The following is a 15,717-nucleotide window of genomic DNA, read 5'->3' as shown; positions in this document are numbered from 1 at the left end:
GGGGTTTTCAGCAGCTCCGGCTGAGGCTGGGCTCAACTGTGTGACGGTTTCCCAGGCTGCTACAGGCTTGAAACAATTCTGTCTGCAGAATGCTCACCATGACCCTTCCTGACTAGGGTATCTTTGAATAGAAATCCCTCAGACTCCAGAAAGTCTGTTGCTTTTTGCAGTAAAATGTATCCCTTAAAGCTTTCCCATGCCACTTCTCATGAACCAGTGAATATTCAAGAGAGCTAAATTGGAAGCCTATACAAAATCTTTTTCCTAACACAGGAGCTATAATATATAAAACATCTACTTTAGTAAGTCCTTAACGTCTACTCTCTAAACTTGCATAAATTTCAATTACACAAGGAAAATTATTTTATACACACTGGTATCAGCATACAATAAAATGCTTAGTATAAAAAGTAATATTTACCTTGGGGTAGTAGGAATTCTATGAATGTGCTAGGTAAAGTGAGCTAATAAATTGTGCATTCTTTTCTTTCTTAGGGTGAATGTCCATTGTGAAGAGCTATGCCTATTAAAAACCCATTCCTTTTTCTTTTTTTTCTCCCTTAAGTTTATTTATTAATCTCTTCTATGATGGAGAGAGAGAGAGAGAGAGACACCCCCAGAAGGGTCTTCAAGCCCAATCCCTACCCCAGACTCAGGCAGCCAGGATTGTAGGTTCATACCTGGTTGCACAGGGAAACTTCAGGACAAGAGCCTGGGACCATCCCAGGTGCATTGCAGGGCATTGTATTATCACTGTGCCCCTGCAGCTGGTCCTACAATCCCATTTCTTAACCTAGTTTCATTTGTACCTTTCATCACATAGCATTGTTTTCTATTTGCATAGGAGGAAATAGAAGTCTAAGGTTAGACAGAATGGCCTGGTTTTTGGCTTAGTTACACTTGTCACCCAGCATGAAGGCCTACTGCCAGCATGCCCAGATCTGAGGGATTTCCAGGATAAGAAGCTACAGTGCTAAAACTGAGGAGCGCCCAGGTAAATTGGGACAACTGGTCACCTGCCCTACTAAGTCTATATCTAAGATAAAGCTTTCACTGTTTTTCAACACATAGGTACCCTTGGAATCCCATGATGCTTTTCATGATGAGATGGTAGGAATGAAGATTATTCTGTGCTGTATAAGCAAGGGAGATCTTCTTTTAGCTGGTGGGGACAAGAAGGATGAGCCTAATATAAAATGGTTGACAGGCATTTTTATCCCATTGTGGGTTCACCTATTTATTTTGGGGTGGTTTATTTATGGAAATATCAATCATGATTATTTGGGCGCCATATAGAGTATAGTGAAGAAGAAAGGATTCAGAATCAAAGTTTTCTGGACTATTTAGTTAACTTCCTTCTTTATGCAAAATTAAAATTTTATTGCTAAAATAGAATGATCTGGGCCAGCCCATGGCCTGGTGGTTAAGGCAAGCTGATCCCTTATGGCTGATTAAACAGTTTGAGTCCCAGACATGGCAGTTTGAGAAACATGATGGGCACATGTGCATGCGTGTTCAAAATCCCAAAAGGAGGGAGAAATGGAGGAGAAGGGATTGTGACATGGCCCATGGTGGGTGCTTTCTTGATTTCTCTCTCTTTGTCTTTGGCAAGTGCACGTGCCCTCCAGCAACATTTATTAAAAAAAAAAAAAGATTGTTATATCACCAACAAGATTCTATTGTCCATGTTACTTACTCCAGTTCTAGGAAGTCGCCACTTGGTTCACCATAGTTGTGATTCATTTCTTCTATTGCAGGTGGGGAGGCTTAGGTACAAAAGGGTCCATTTTGTGCCATTGGGGTCACAGTCAAGGGAGGTTTCACTGGACTGGACTTGTGGCTTCTTAGAAATGCTGGAGGAACTGAAAAAGTGCTTATAAACACTTGACCTTTTTAGAAACAAAGTAGGAAACTACCTGAGTCAGTGGTTTAGAATTTTTATAACTCATTATTCATATCTTGCCATTTTTTGGGTCAATTCCCTCTTTAGACAGATAGATACAGGTAAGGTTGGAAAAATGGGAGAACTCAAATGAGGATAGTTTTACTTTCCCAAGTATTTTCTGTTGGGGTTTTCGGTCACTTCACTAATGCCCTTGTGCACCAAGGCAAGGCAGATACTAATGAAAGTGTTCACTTGAGGAAGAAAAGGCAAACTGGAAGTGGATGATTTCAGCAAGTTCTTAGCAGTCAATATTTAAACAGTTCCTATTTACACATACCCAACTGGGGACCCTGATGTTGGACAAGTGGCCTATATCATTTGCTGACTTGAAAGATTTGTGTAAAAACAATTCTAGTCATCAACAATAAAGATTAAGATACATAAAATGCTGTTGAGGATGGCTTTGATTTTTCAGAAATGCATTACTAAGAAATTGATGTTCTGAGTTTGATCAATAATAGCAATACATGTACATGCTTCTGCACCCCCTTATTAAGCCCGCTGAACTGGGCCTGGAAAAACGATCTATATCCAACTACTCAGTGTTAGCAAAGTCCTCCCCAGCCCTGAGTCAGTCTCTGTCAAGTCTGCGTGATATTCCACGTGCCCCAGGACTATCTCTATTCTGGACAGTGCCATCTTGGGCTAATAGATCATCAGAGCCCTCGGCTTGCAAACGCATTGCTCCCTTGTGTCAGAACAACAGCTGGCTCAGTTTCTCTACCCGGGGAGCCCAGCAGCAGCTGACTGCTATGATGGATGACATGCGAGGCACAGCCTATCGCTATAATACATCAAGACACAGCGCTTCTTTGAAGGTGAATTAGTCAAAAGATGGAGTTCCTGCATGCTCCAAACCCAAGAAAAAGGAATCCTGTTTAATTATAGAATGAAAGACAAAGTAGCTGGCATGAGGTTTAGTGAATGTCAAATGCGGGGCTATTTCTAAGATACAATTCACATTAAGTGCGCATTATGACCAGACAGGTTTTATTGTTGCTCTGCTTTCTTGAGGTGTGATTCACATCTTCCATCAGCACCACCGCCCCCGCCAGAGCAGCTGGGCTAGTTTGGATGTACTTTTCTGTGTGCTTTTGTAGAGACTTTCTAAATTCATCCCTGTTATAAACAACCAGACTCCTTCTGCCCCAAGTTCAAGTACTCTTTTAGTTTCTTTTTCTTCCCTTATACTGTGTTTACTCCTAACCCACAAAGAACAGAATGAAACTTTACAATGATAGAATCTGCACCATTCTATCTCACATGAGGTGGCCATTTTGGGCATCAATTCACTCATTACTCATTTAGTTAAGTACTGACTGAGCATTGAATTTGTTAAGATGTTTTAGTTGTGTATCATAAACAAACGCAGTGGTTAAAAAGACATTTATTACCTCATATAGCAAGATGTCCAGAAGAGGCAGTTCCATGGTGGAGTAGGGCAGTGGCTCAGTGATACCATCAACGATCCAGGTTCTTTTCTTCTTTATATTCTACTATCTGGCTTTTGTCTTTAGTGCTATCTTTGTGGTTGGGAGACGGCTGCTATAGTTCTAGCTGTGACACCCAGACACAAAAACATTGATTATAGGAAGGATCAGAGAAAGAAACTTCCCTCATATTCCTAAGAGGGAGGAAAGCTTCTTGAGAAGTCCATATCGGATTTCTCCTCAAGTTGTCACTGATCAGAACTATGTCTTTTTACCCTGTCCAAACCATCACCAATAAGGAGAATGATACTACAATGAATGGCAGGCTAGAGCCATCCCACTCCACCCTCCTCTTCCAAGGACATGGCTAATCGGCAGAGGGTGAATAAAATTGAAATTTTGTAAGGAAAAAGGGTAAGCACCTGCTGCTTGGAAATTGATGGTGTCGGCCACAGGCCTCCAGCTTTGAAGACTAGGTGAAGCCTTTCTCCAGATCCTTGGGAGTCATTGGAGGGCAGGTTACTGTGGATGGAGTAATTCACCATCCGGACCATCCTGCAGGATTAAAGAACTTACTCTACCAGCTTCTAGATGACTCCAACTGTCAGCCCTCTGCAGAAGAAAACTGCCTTTCCCAGGGTCATGCTCTTTCCAGGGGTAGCTTGTATTCAGTGAGTGATCAACACATGAGTAGGAAAGCCTGGCCAACCCCCCCACCCCACCCCTCGCTTTACCTGGGACAATCTGAAGGACCATCCAGCTTCAGTGTGCTTCATGATCAAAGCTCAAGGTCTCCTTCTGCCTAGCCCTGTTTCTTTCCTCCCATCCACAGGTGTTGATCCCAATACATTCTGCACTTATAAACCCGCTGGCTGATCTCCATTGTAGAGCCTGATTTCTGGGAAATCTGCCCTCCAGGAACTCTGACCTGAACAGTCCCTTTATACTCTGTAGCAAGGAACTACACAGAGAAGTGATATTTTTCCATGCTGGACACTCCATAATCTGGAGAATCTCAAATAGGTGAAAGAGTCCTGGACCCACTAAAAACTCCATTCTGCTAAGAAGAATTTCCCTGACACTTAATAATAATAACAGCAGCAGCTATTTACTTTAGCTTCCTGAGGAGATATGAAATGTGAGAACTTACTTGAGTGTAGAGATTGGTCAGAAATAAAGCTGTATTTGTGTTGTTGCCATGAGCAGAAGTGGGCATACAGGTCATTGCCAATGGGGTATGTCACAGCAGTGCCCTGTCCTTGCTGCTCAAAGCAGTGTCCACAGACCTGCAGCATTGATATTACTAGGAAATTGCTAGAAAAACACATTCCAGGTCACTTCCTCAGACCCACAGAATCAAAACCTGTGTTTACAGTTCACAGGCACAACTTTCCCACCTTCCTTCTTGTGGTTAAGTCAAAAATATTTCCTCCAAAAAACAAGTTTGGACAGTTAAAAAAAATTCTTCCACCTAGTTACCACATATTCTGAATTTTTGCTATTACTATGACTATTATTAGGTTGGACTACTTTAAAAATATTACTAATGTTTTCAGGGGCTGATGTATCCATTCACTAACACATTAATCTGAATTAATTTATTCAAGAATCCTAGCCTTCTTGAGCACCCAGTCTGTGTAAGGCCCTGTGTTTTGTTAGACCTTTCTCCTCTTCAGGAGTATCAAAAGGCTGTCCGTGCCCTCAGATCAGCAGATGGCATAATGGTTACACTGCTTGGACTCCTGTGTAGTTGACCATGGTTTGAATCTTGGACCCGGTGGCTTAAAACTCACACTGGGTGCATGTGCATGCATGCTCTAAATTCAAAGATGGGAATGGAGGAGAAGGGATTGTGGTATGGCCATCCTCCCGACCAGGGGGTGATTTCTCACTTTCTGTCTCTCTGGTGAGCACATGCATCCTAGGAAACATCTCTTAAAAAAAATAAATAAAGGCTAACCCTCTAGCTCAGTGGTTAAAGGAGCCAGATTCTGCATGGTGACTGTGATGTGACTCCCAGTTCTGACAACTTCGAAAACTTGTCAGGGACATGTGCACGAGTGCCCAAAATCCTGATGGGAAGGCAAAATGGAGGGAAGAGAATTGTGGCATGATCGCACCCCATTGTGGGGTGCTTTCTCCCTCTCTCAGATACACCCATATGCCCTCTAGCAATTAAAAAAAAAAAAAAAAAGGAAAAGAACAGAAAGGGCAGTTGACCACCTAATAGAGGAGAAAGGCTCGAAAAGAGACCAGAGGGTGGAAATGCTTTTATCAAGTCGATGCTATTGACTTTGGAGGCTCCAAAGTCAAACTTCACAACTTCCTGTAAGGACAGAAAAGCTTTTGATGTTTCTCCTTGGTTAAATCTGAAGGTGTGAATTTCTAACCCCAAGCTCTTCTTGGTCTATGAGGTGCTCAGTGTTCTGTTGTTTTGATCACCAAGACATGTTGTTGGAAACAGATTATGGGCCAAGTACTCACTGACACCTTATTTCAGAGAGGACATCGAGGGTATCTGGCATGAACAAAAGGTAAAATGACTTCAGCTAAGCTCTTACGGGGCAGTAAACATTTAGTGCAGATGCAGAACAATCCTGTTGCTGCCAGTTGTCTGTCATGAACGGTGGCCCCTGGAAAGGTGCCACTACCCTACTCCACAGCAACAACTCAGAGGAGTGTGGACAGAGGGAGGCCAGGGTGCTGGCATTGAATACTTGCCAGAAGGAGGCAGGTGCTGGAGGGCTCCAGGGTTATCACTAGGACCCTCAGTAGTTGTCAACGAGGATAGGTAGTCACTGAAGTCACTCCTGCCAACTGAAGGGCCTCGAGGATGCATGCCACTGTGAAAAGACCATTGCACTTATAGGGCCCTGCCCTTCGTGCAACCCTGGATCTTGATCCTCGGGTCCTTTCTGCATCCTCCAATGAATAGCAATACCAGAGTAAGTCACTTTGTCTTGATTTCCTTATTTGTAAATGGGGATAAGTAACATCACCCTAATGTCCTCAAAAAGTAAAATATTAGGATGGAATTGAAAATTTATGATGTAATTTTATTTTTAGTCGGGGAAATAACAAGAGGGCAGCACAAAATGAAGTTACTGTTGGTAGGCTAGCAAGTAGTAGCCTCGCTATCTAATAAAGGGACTCCAAATACTGTGAAATCTGAAGAGTGTGAGATAACCCAGGGGCCCAGGCACCATCTGCACTATGGTTCTGACTTTTATGGTGTGTCACCCTCATGGACATGTCCTAAGGTGGAGGTGGCCGACTACCACCTCCAGGCAAGGGGAAGGGAGAGAAGGATGTGTTCCTTCTTTTTAAGGGCAGAGTCTGTAAAGTACATGTCCCTATTCCACTTATATCTCACTGGCCAGCACTTACACACAGGCACACCTGGCCATCTCCATCAAGAACTGGGCGGGTCGGGAGCCAGCAGTTAGCGTGTAATGGCTATGTTGCTGGACTCCCACGTAGTCGACCGCGGTTCACATCCCGGACCCAGTGACTTAAAACTCACACCAGGCGCGTGTGCGTGTGTGCGTGCGTGCCGAAGATCCCGAGAGGAGAATGGAGGAGAAGGGATTGCGGCATGACTATCCCCCCTGGGGGGTGATTTCTCGCTTTCTGTCTCTCTGTTTCTCTCTGTCTGTCTGGTGAGTGCACGCGCACTATAGCGAAAAACCTCTCAAAAAAAAAAAAAAAGAACTGGACATGTCATTCCCTCCCCCCCCTCCCCAGATAGGATGAGCCCATCAAAAAACAAGAAATTCTGTATGCTTGAGAGAAAAAGGTAGAAGTAATACTGGGGGACAGCTAGAGGCCACAGCCAAACCCAAGGCAGTTCAAAATAACGAGACTGCATGAGAAACAACCGGAGAGAAGTAAAGCACACCCTCCTCTCATTTCAGTCTTTGGAAAGCTCTTCTCTGGTCCTAAATCCAGATTTCAGGACGCTCTCATTTTGAGTTCATATAACCCCCTTTGAAGAATTTATTTCATTTTCTATTTGGAATAATGGGAAAATCTTACTCTTCTAACACTGTGTTAACATCAAAGAAAGGTTATTTATAAATGGTAAAAGGAAAAAAATCCAGGAAAAGATGGGGACAGGAAAAGGTGCTCTTGGAATTGAATTGGCAGTAAATGAGGATGTTTGAGAATTGGAAATCAACTGTTACCACTTTTTTGCTTAATTGCTCTCAGGAGGAGAAAAATGGAAATCATTGTTCTTCCAAGATCATATTTAAGCAATCAGCTTGTTTCAAGACATCGTTTTGGAGTCACAAAACTCTAAAGTTTGAGTACGGTTTATATTCCGTTGAGGAGTCAGCCGTTCTAGTAAGAGCTTTCCTAGAAGTAGCGATTTGGGGAATCTGACACTTGCTGGCCAGCAGAGGCGGCAGGATTAACACAGAGGTTCTAAAGAAGATATTGACAGTTAGCTTTGAGACAGATGTCACTTACATTGCTGTGCACAACAGGAAGAGTGATACAAAACAACATGATTAATAACCAGTGGGGTCTGAATCACTAGGGGCCCTTAGATACACTTCATAAAGACGAACAAAAGCCTGTGCTGTAAGTAATGCAGATTTAGCTGTGAATGTTGCTTGGCGTGTCTTTAACTGTGGCAACACATTGCTTTATTGTTGTGGGAGGTTTTACAGGAGAGACGAAGCAGGGGTAGAAACAAAAGAGATACAGAAGGAGGCAGATGAGTATTAGAGTTTTTATGTTTGGCTCAGAAAGACTTGGTACATATGGGTCAAGCATGAAGGTATGCAAAGTGAGAATAAAGACGCTGGGCTATTGGCAGGGAGGGAGAGAAAGTGGCAATTATTGAAGCTGTTTCATCCTCTCTGGCTATCGTTTAGGGCACCATGATGAATATTAAGCGAATTTCTAAATGATACCCATAGTTTTTCCTTTTTCTCATCAGCTTTTATTTGTTCGTGAGTCCTGGGGGCTCATGAAGAATAAATATACCAAGATATAAAACAATTATTGTGGGACCAGCAGTTGGCGTAATGGCTATGTTACTGGACTCCCATGTAGTCGACCATGGTTCAAGTCCTGGACTCGGTGGGCTTAAACTCTAGCAGGGCGCGTGTGCAAGTGTGCCCAAGATCCTGAGAGGAAAATGGAGAAGAGATTGTGGTGTGGTCATCCCCCCTGGGGGGTGATTTCTCACTTTCTGTCTCTCTGTCTCTCTCTATCTTTCTGGCAAGCTCACATGTCTTATAGCAAAAACCTCTAAAAAACAAAAACAAAAACAAAATATTATGGATCAAAAAAACCCTGCCATAGGTCTCTTGATGAATTTCTGAAGGAATGATATAAAGGATTGTACCTGAGCACTTAATCATAGCTGGAATTGTATTTCTCCCCACTGAGTAGCATCACGCTCTAAGCATTAGTCCTGCTTATGTGACTATTTTGGAATTCAGTCTCAGCCCTTCCTTTCTTTTCAATGAATGCATAATGTGAACATACTGGAAGATGGAGAGTGGGATGTTGCTACCTTTGCTTCCAAAGAAGTAGGTAGGCAGAGAGAATAAATGTGAACTCTTCCAAGGGTTTTCCATCCCTCTTTAAGTTTATTTAAAGGCACTGACATGTGGGAACCTGCAGTTAGCATAATGGCTATGTCGCTGGACTCCCACATAATTGACTGCGGTTTGCGTCCCGGACCCGGTGGATTATAACTCACGCCAGGCGTGTGTGCGTGCGTGCCCACAATCCCAAGAGGAGAATGGAGGAGAAGGGATTGCGGCGTGACCATCCCCCCTGGGGAATTATTTCTAGCTTTCAGTCTCTATGTCTCTCTCTGTCTGTCTGGCGAGCGCATGTGCCCTATAGCAAAAACCTCTCAAAAAAAAAAAAGGCATTAACATGTATTGGATACTGGGAAGAAGAAGCTATCATTCATATTCTCAGCTTGCTCAGTCAAATGGAGAAGACAGATCTAGAAACAAATTACAGTATACTGAGCAATAGGTGGAAAAGCCATGTATAGAGGTTCTAAAAACATAGAGGATGAAGAGGATGACTGGACTAACTGTCCCTAGGAGTGACATTTGTTTGGGAAGAATCTTACAGTACAAGTGGGAGTGTTCCCGGTAACTAAAGAGTGAGAGGTTCCTTCTGAGAAGGAAATTAAAGGGTTTTAAAATAGTTTAAAATAGCAAGATGTGGGACCAGCAGATGGCGTAACAGTTAAGTCGTGGGACTCCCACGTAGTCATTAGCAGTTTGAATCCTGGACCTGGTGGCTTAAAACTCATGCCAGGTGCATATGTGTACATACTAAAAATCCTGAGAGGAGAATGGAGGACAAGGGATTGTGGTGTGGCCATCCCCCTCTCCCCCTGCGGGGGGGTGGGGGGTGATTTCTTGCTTTCTATCTTTCTTTCTCTCTCTGTTTGTCCAGAAAACACATGTGCCCTATAGCAAAAATCTCTCTAAAATAAATTAAAATAAAATAGTAAGATGTATTTAGGAAACATCAAATGGGTCAGTGAAAAGTTAGACGTGAATGGAAGAGAAGTTGAAATTGAGTCAGGTGAGGGACCTTGATGCTCTGTTAAGGAGCCTGGGCTAGTTCTTTTTTAATCTTACAGGTGATAGGATTGTGGTGGAGGAAGACGGTAGGGCTGGCAGAGTCCCTGAGCAGTAGCAGGAGTGGGTGCTTCTCACTTTCTACTTCATCCCACTGGGAATCCTGGCAAAGCAAAGATGGGGCTGTAGAGGACAGGCAGGTGGATGTAGCAGACAGTTGGGAGTTCTAGAGAAAGACATGCAAACTGGCTCCTGATAGGTGGCTACTGGCCTGGTGATCCACGGGTGGTTGCTGTCCATATCAGTCAGGGTGGCATCCACTCTAGGTGGTTCAGGTGAAGAGACTGCAATGGAGGGACTAGCACAGAGCATAGGCAGGCAAGGGAGACTGAGGTGCTCAGAGACCAGGAATGGCAGGAGCTGCTCCTTGGGTTGAAGAAGCAGGAAGTATGATGGCAGCAGAGCCCAGTGAGAGTGTGAGGTGCCCAGAGAAGCCATAGTCATGGAGGGACAGAGTGCCAGAGACACAACCCTAAGCAGGGAGCAGGAGAGTGGGCAAGAAGCCCTACCTCTCTCTTCGTCAGGCCTTGAATCCTCAGCTGGTCCCTCCGTAAGTCAGACTCAGCCAAAATCAGCTCATAAGGAAGTCCAGATGATGCAGTTCACAAGGTCCTCTTCCCAGATCCCAGCAAAGGGCACAGAAGGGTGAGGAGCGGAGCTGAGTTGAGAGTGAACAGAGAATAACCAGATCGTTGTATACCACGCTTTGTTCTCAAAGACCCTCAGAGATGAGGAATGGTTTTAGTGGTGATCTTGGCCCCTTTCTTTTGATACTGATTAATCCTATACAGCATCTGTTTTATTTACTTTTTCATTCATTCATTTATTTAAGGTTTTTGCCATAGGGTGCATGTGCTTGTCAGAGAGAGACAGTGAGAGAGAAAGTGAGAAATCACCCTCCAGGGGAATGGCCACATCACTACATCACAATCCCTTATCTTCTGTTCTGCTGGGATTTTGGGCACACACCCAGCATGATTTTCAGGTACCAGGTCTGGGACTCAAATCCACAGCTAGCCATAAGGGAGTCCAGGACCTTAACTACTATACCACCTGCTCGACCCCTGTATCTGTTTTAAATGTTTTGTGTGACAGACCCTTTTGAGAACCTGATGAAAATAGTAGGGTCTCTCCTCACAAAACAGAACATATAAGGATGAAATTAGCATTTAATTTTGGTATCTTTTAAACCCTCATCGGAGTGGGACATGGACCAGCAGAATCAGTGTCACATTGGGAACTTAAACACACAGGCCTACTGGATCAGAATCTACATTTTAGCAAAACGCTGGGTGACTTACACAAGTGCATTAAAATTTGAGATGCACAATGCTCTAGCAGTCAATGGGACCCAACTCACATGGCTGATTGAGTGAATGTGGAAATACAGTAAGAATGTAGGTTCAGCATAAATGGAAGAAAACTCAACCAAACTGTAGCTTAAACAAAAGAGGGGTTTTGTCTCCTGTAACATGATGTCTAGAGAGAAATCAGTCTATCGATGACATTATAGTTACCACATTCCATATCCGTGTTTCCACTTAGCCATTGTTAGTGCGTGGCTGTTGTTCTCATGGTTGTCAGATGGGTCTAAGAACCCTAAGCATGGTCTTTGCATTCTAGGCAAAGGACAAAAGGTGAAGTGAGTAAACCAGTGAGGCTTTGCAAACATCTTTCCCAGAGCTTCCTCCCAGAAGCTTCCACTGGCCATGATTTGATACGGCTTCCTCTAGCTGTAAGAGAGACCACAAGGTAGAGTTTTTCTTGCTACCCCCAAACAAAATACGAATTATGTTAGTAAGAAAGAAAGGAAAATTGACATTAAGGAGGCAGTTTTCTGACTATAATAATGAAAATTGTTAGTTTTGAAAATCTCCCTCATTTCACCTCACATCACTGATGAGAGCCTATTACATGCTTTCTATGCTTTGGAGTTTCCTTTTGTCATTAGTCAAATTTGGAACTTCTTAGCAGGGGACAAAATAGAACGATAGGAACAGAGAAGTGGAAGATAAAGCTAAACACTGAACAATTCGAGCTCTAGATGCTCATAATTGGTAGCATTTCTTTTTCTCTCTTTTTTTTTTCGAGGAGGGTATTAGAAATAAATGCCTAAATAAACACACAAAATGCATAGGAAAAAAATAAGAACACTTTAGATTTCTTAAAGAAATTAGCCCCAGTTTTATTTGTGTGGGCATTTGTGTGTTTTTCTGGAAAGAAGGTCTACAGCTTTCACCACACCCTTTTCATTCAGAAGACACTGCTCCAGGCCCAGCTCTGTGGCATAGGTAGCAGACAGCAGACTGCAGTGCGGGAGCCACACGGAAACCCATAGTGGAGTCTGGGTCATGCTGGGTGCATGTGTGCATGCCCGTGATTCTGGGTCAAACTGGTGCACCTGCGCATGCCTGTGATACTGGCTGGCTCAGGAGGAGGGGGCAGGCAGAGGGACTGCAGTGTGAGACTCTGTCACAGGCTCCTGTTTCTCTCTCACACATAAAAGAAATGAAATAAACAAACTAAAAACAAAACAACATAAAACAAAAAACCCAACCCTGCTTTAGAATTATTTACAAGCAAATATTCTAATTCGGTATTATATTACTGGGTTCTTTTTCTTCAATTTTAAAAAAAGGTTGTGTATATACTTACAGGAGAGAGAAATTGAGAAGTGATTGTAGCATGACCATTCCCACTAGGGTGCTTTTTCACTATCCCTCTCTCTGTGTCTCTCTGGCTAATACATATGCCTCCTGGCAAAATGTAAAGGGAATTTTTAAAAAACATTTATTTATCCATTTGTTTGTTGTAATTTTCAAGCTGCTGGGTAGGGATCCAGCGCCTTAACCACCATACCACTGGTTGACCCTACAAAGAAATTCGGTATTTAATATTTCCCACTAGTTTAGACAGGGTTGTTTCAATTCATCTAAATTGGTGACTTTTACTGTATTCAAGCAGCCAGCTTTCCCATGATCCTTGAACTGTCTCCGTAATATCGAGGTATAACATTGTCTTAAATATCATCCAGTTAAAGAGGGCTGAGTTCTAACAAGACATGAAAATTACATTAATGTTATGAATTCCGAAAACAAAAACTAAAACAAAATGATAGTTGCCTAATGTCCTCAAAATACCGTGTTTTTTATGGGTCTCTCTGCAGGGACAGTTGAGAGCAGTTAGGCTCTTGATTGGGAGGCTTTTCTTCAGAGTGGAGTCAGGCCTCCCGTCTGAACTCTAGAGGAATCTTGAGCACAAGAGTCAAACTCAACTCACATAAGCTGACAGGGCTCAGCCACCATGCTGCCATGGTAACACTCATGCCCTGCAGTGCTGTGAGCCATGTGGCAAACCGTGGTTCAGATCTTCGGTCGGCTTGAAAAGCAGTGTGCGTGAGTGCCCAACATTCTGAGGAGATGGAAGTGGAGGAGTGGGGAAAGGAGATAGTAGCATGTTGGGAACTTGTAGAGGGTGCTTTCTCTCTCTCCTTCTCCCTTTCTCTCAAGCACGTGCACACATTTTCTATCATAACAGCGAAAGCAAAAAGACTCCACATCCAGGACTTCAAAACAGATTTCAGACATCTACCTGTGAAGCTAAAAGGACCCGTTGCAACATTATGAGACATTGGGCAACAGGTGTGTTCTAAGATGTGTGTGTGTGTGTGTGTGTGTGTGTGTGTGTTTGTCATATTTTGGTGTATTCTTAGACTAGGATTATAGAAAGACACTCAACTGAATGACCGTGCTCTAGTAGGTTCATTCATTCATCCAGTGCCCACTCAACAACGACCATATTGCTGCTTGAACCTATCTGCTTGAACCTCAAGAAGGGAGAAAAAACACAAAAATGAATAAGATTCACTTCCTTAAATGCATATATAACTAGTCGTGATAAGAGATATACACTGGGAGTCAGCAGGTGACGTGGTGGTTAAGGCTCTGGACACTCCCACATGGCTGACCACGGTTCAAGTCCTGGGCCTGGTGGCTTGCTTTCTCACTTTTTCTCTCTCTCCCTCTCTGCATCTCTCTCTAGTCAAATTAAAATAGATGCATAAATAAATGAAATTAAAATGACTACTTTAAAAAAAAAAAGAGGTACACACAAACTGCCAACGATTTTTTAGATCTGCAGTTTTTCTATGCTCCCCTGCAAATTTGGTCTAACACTGACTATATAAAATACAAAGCCATGAGATTTTTATTCAGCTTTCTAGTTTACAGATACAGAAAGAAGGATATATTCAATATTTACTCCTTATTAATAACTACCGGTTTTTAAAATATCTGCACTAAATATTAACTAAGGTATCTTTTGAAATCTAAGTAAACTGTCAACATCAGGTCTGTGTAGCCATGTAAGTCTACAGTATTGCTTATTTCAACTGTGTTTAGAAAGACAGATTATAATTCTTGGGAACTATGTAAGTTTTCTTCAATAAAAATCATTTTTTGGGACCAGCAGTTAGCGTAATGGCTATGTCGCTGGACTCCCACGTAGTCGACCGTGGTTCATGTCCCAGACCCAGTGGCTTAAAACCCACGCCGGGCGCGTGTGCGTGCGTGCCCAAGATCCCGAGAGGAGAATGGAGGAGAAGGGATTGAGCCGTGACCATCCCCTCTGGGGGGTGATTTCTTGCTTTCTGTCTCTCTGTCTCTCTCTGTCTGGCGAGCGCACGCACCCTATAGTGAAAAACCTCTCAAAAAAAATCATTTTTTAAAAAAGGATTATTTATTTATTTAATTCCATTTGTTATTATTATTATTATTGTTTTAATTTGACCAGAGAAAGAGAGAAAGGGAAAGCCACCAGATCTGGGACTCAAACTGTGGTTGATCATATAGGAATCCAGTGCCTTTTTATTTTTTTTTGGAGAGGATTTTGCTATAGGGCATGTGTGTTTGCCAGAAAGACAGAGACAGAGAGACAGAAAGTGAGTAGGGAGAAATCACCCCTCCCAGAGGGGATGGCCATGCCACAATTCCTTCTCCTCCATCCTCCTCTCGGGATCCTGCGCGCACATACACACGTGCCCGGCGTGAGTTTAAGCCACTGGGTCTGGGACTCGAACTGCGGTCGACTACATGGGAGTCCAGTGACATAGCCATTACGCTAACTGCTGGTCCTGGGAATCCAGTGCCTTTAACCACCAAACCACCTGCTGGCCTCTAAAAATTATTTTTTAATATTGACTAAACATACTAATTTCTACTCCACTCCCACAAGTCAGCATGTAGTCACCAGAGTTATTAATATGAGTGTGATGTTACATTCCTCACCATCTTTTCGAGAAGCAGCCCTTTTAACCTGCAGAGCTTGCCGTGTTGTATGCTGTTTAGACAACCGGGCATGGCCCGTCCTGTTTCCAAGGCTTCTGTGGTGTTATCGGCATGTTAATTATTACAGCAAATGATAAAATGTGCAAAATGGTACCCCCCCCTTCTTAATGACTTAAATAAATGAAGTAATTAATTTTACACAACAAAAACAAGCAATACAATAACTTACACATTTGGAGTTTCTTCATTATTACATCAAATTGCAAAATGGAAACATGTAATTTCAAAAAGGCTCATAAGTAAAAATGGAAACACAGCTGATGCTGCGTCAGCTTGTGTACTGTGAAATAATGCAGGGCTCGCAGTGTGGAACAGGCAAGGAGACACCAGCCCAGATATGACTCAGAAGCCATAACTCTTCCTAGAGCTGAACC

Source organism: Tupaia chinensis, unplaced genomic scaffold, assembly GCF_000334495.1.
Source record: "Tupaia chinensis unplaced genomic scaffold, TupChi_1.0 Scaffold000314_1, whole genome shotgun sequence".
In the NCBI taxonomy this organism is placed as follows: Eukaryota; Metazoa; Chordata; class Mammalia; order Scandentia; family Tupaiidae; genus Tupaia; species Tupaia belangeri.
The sequence above is the reverse complement of the archived record's forward strand: the minus strand, read 5'-3'. Positions refer to the sequence as shown.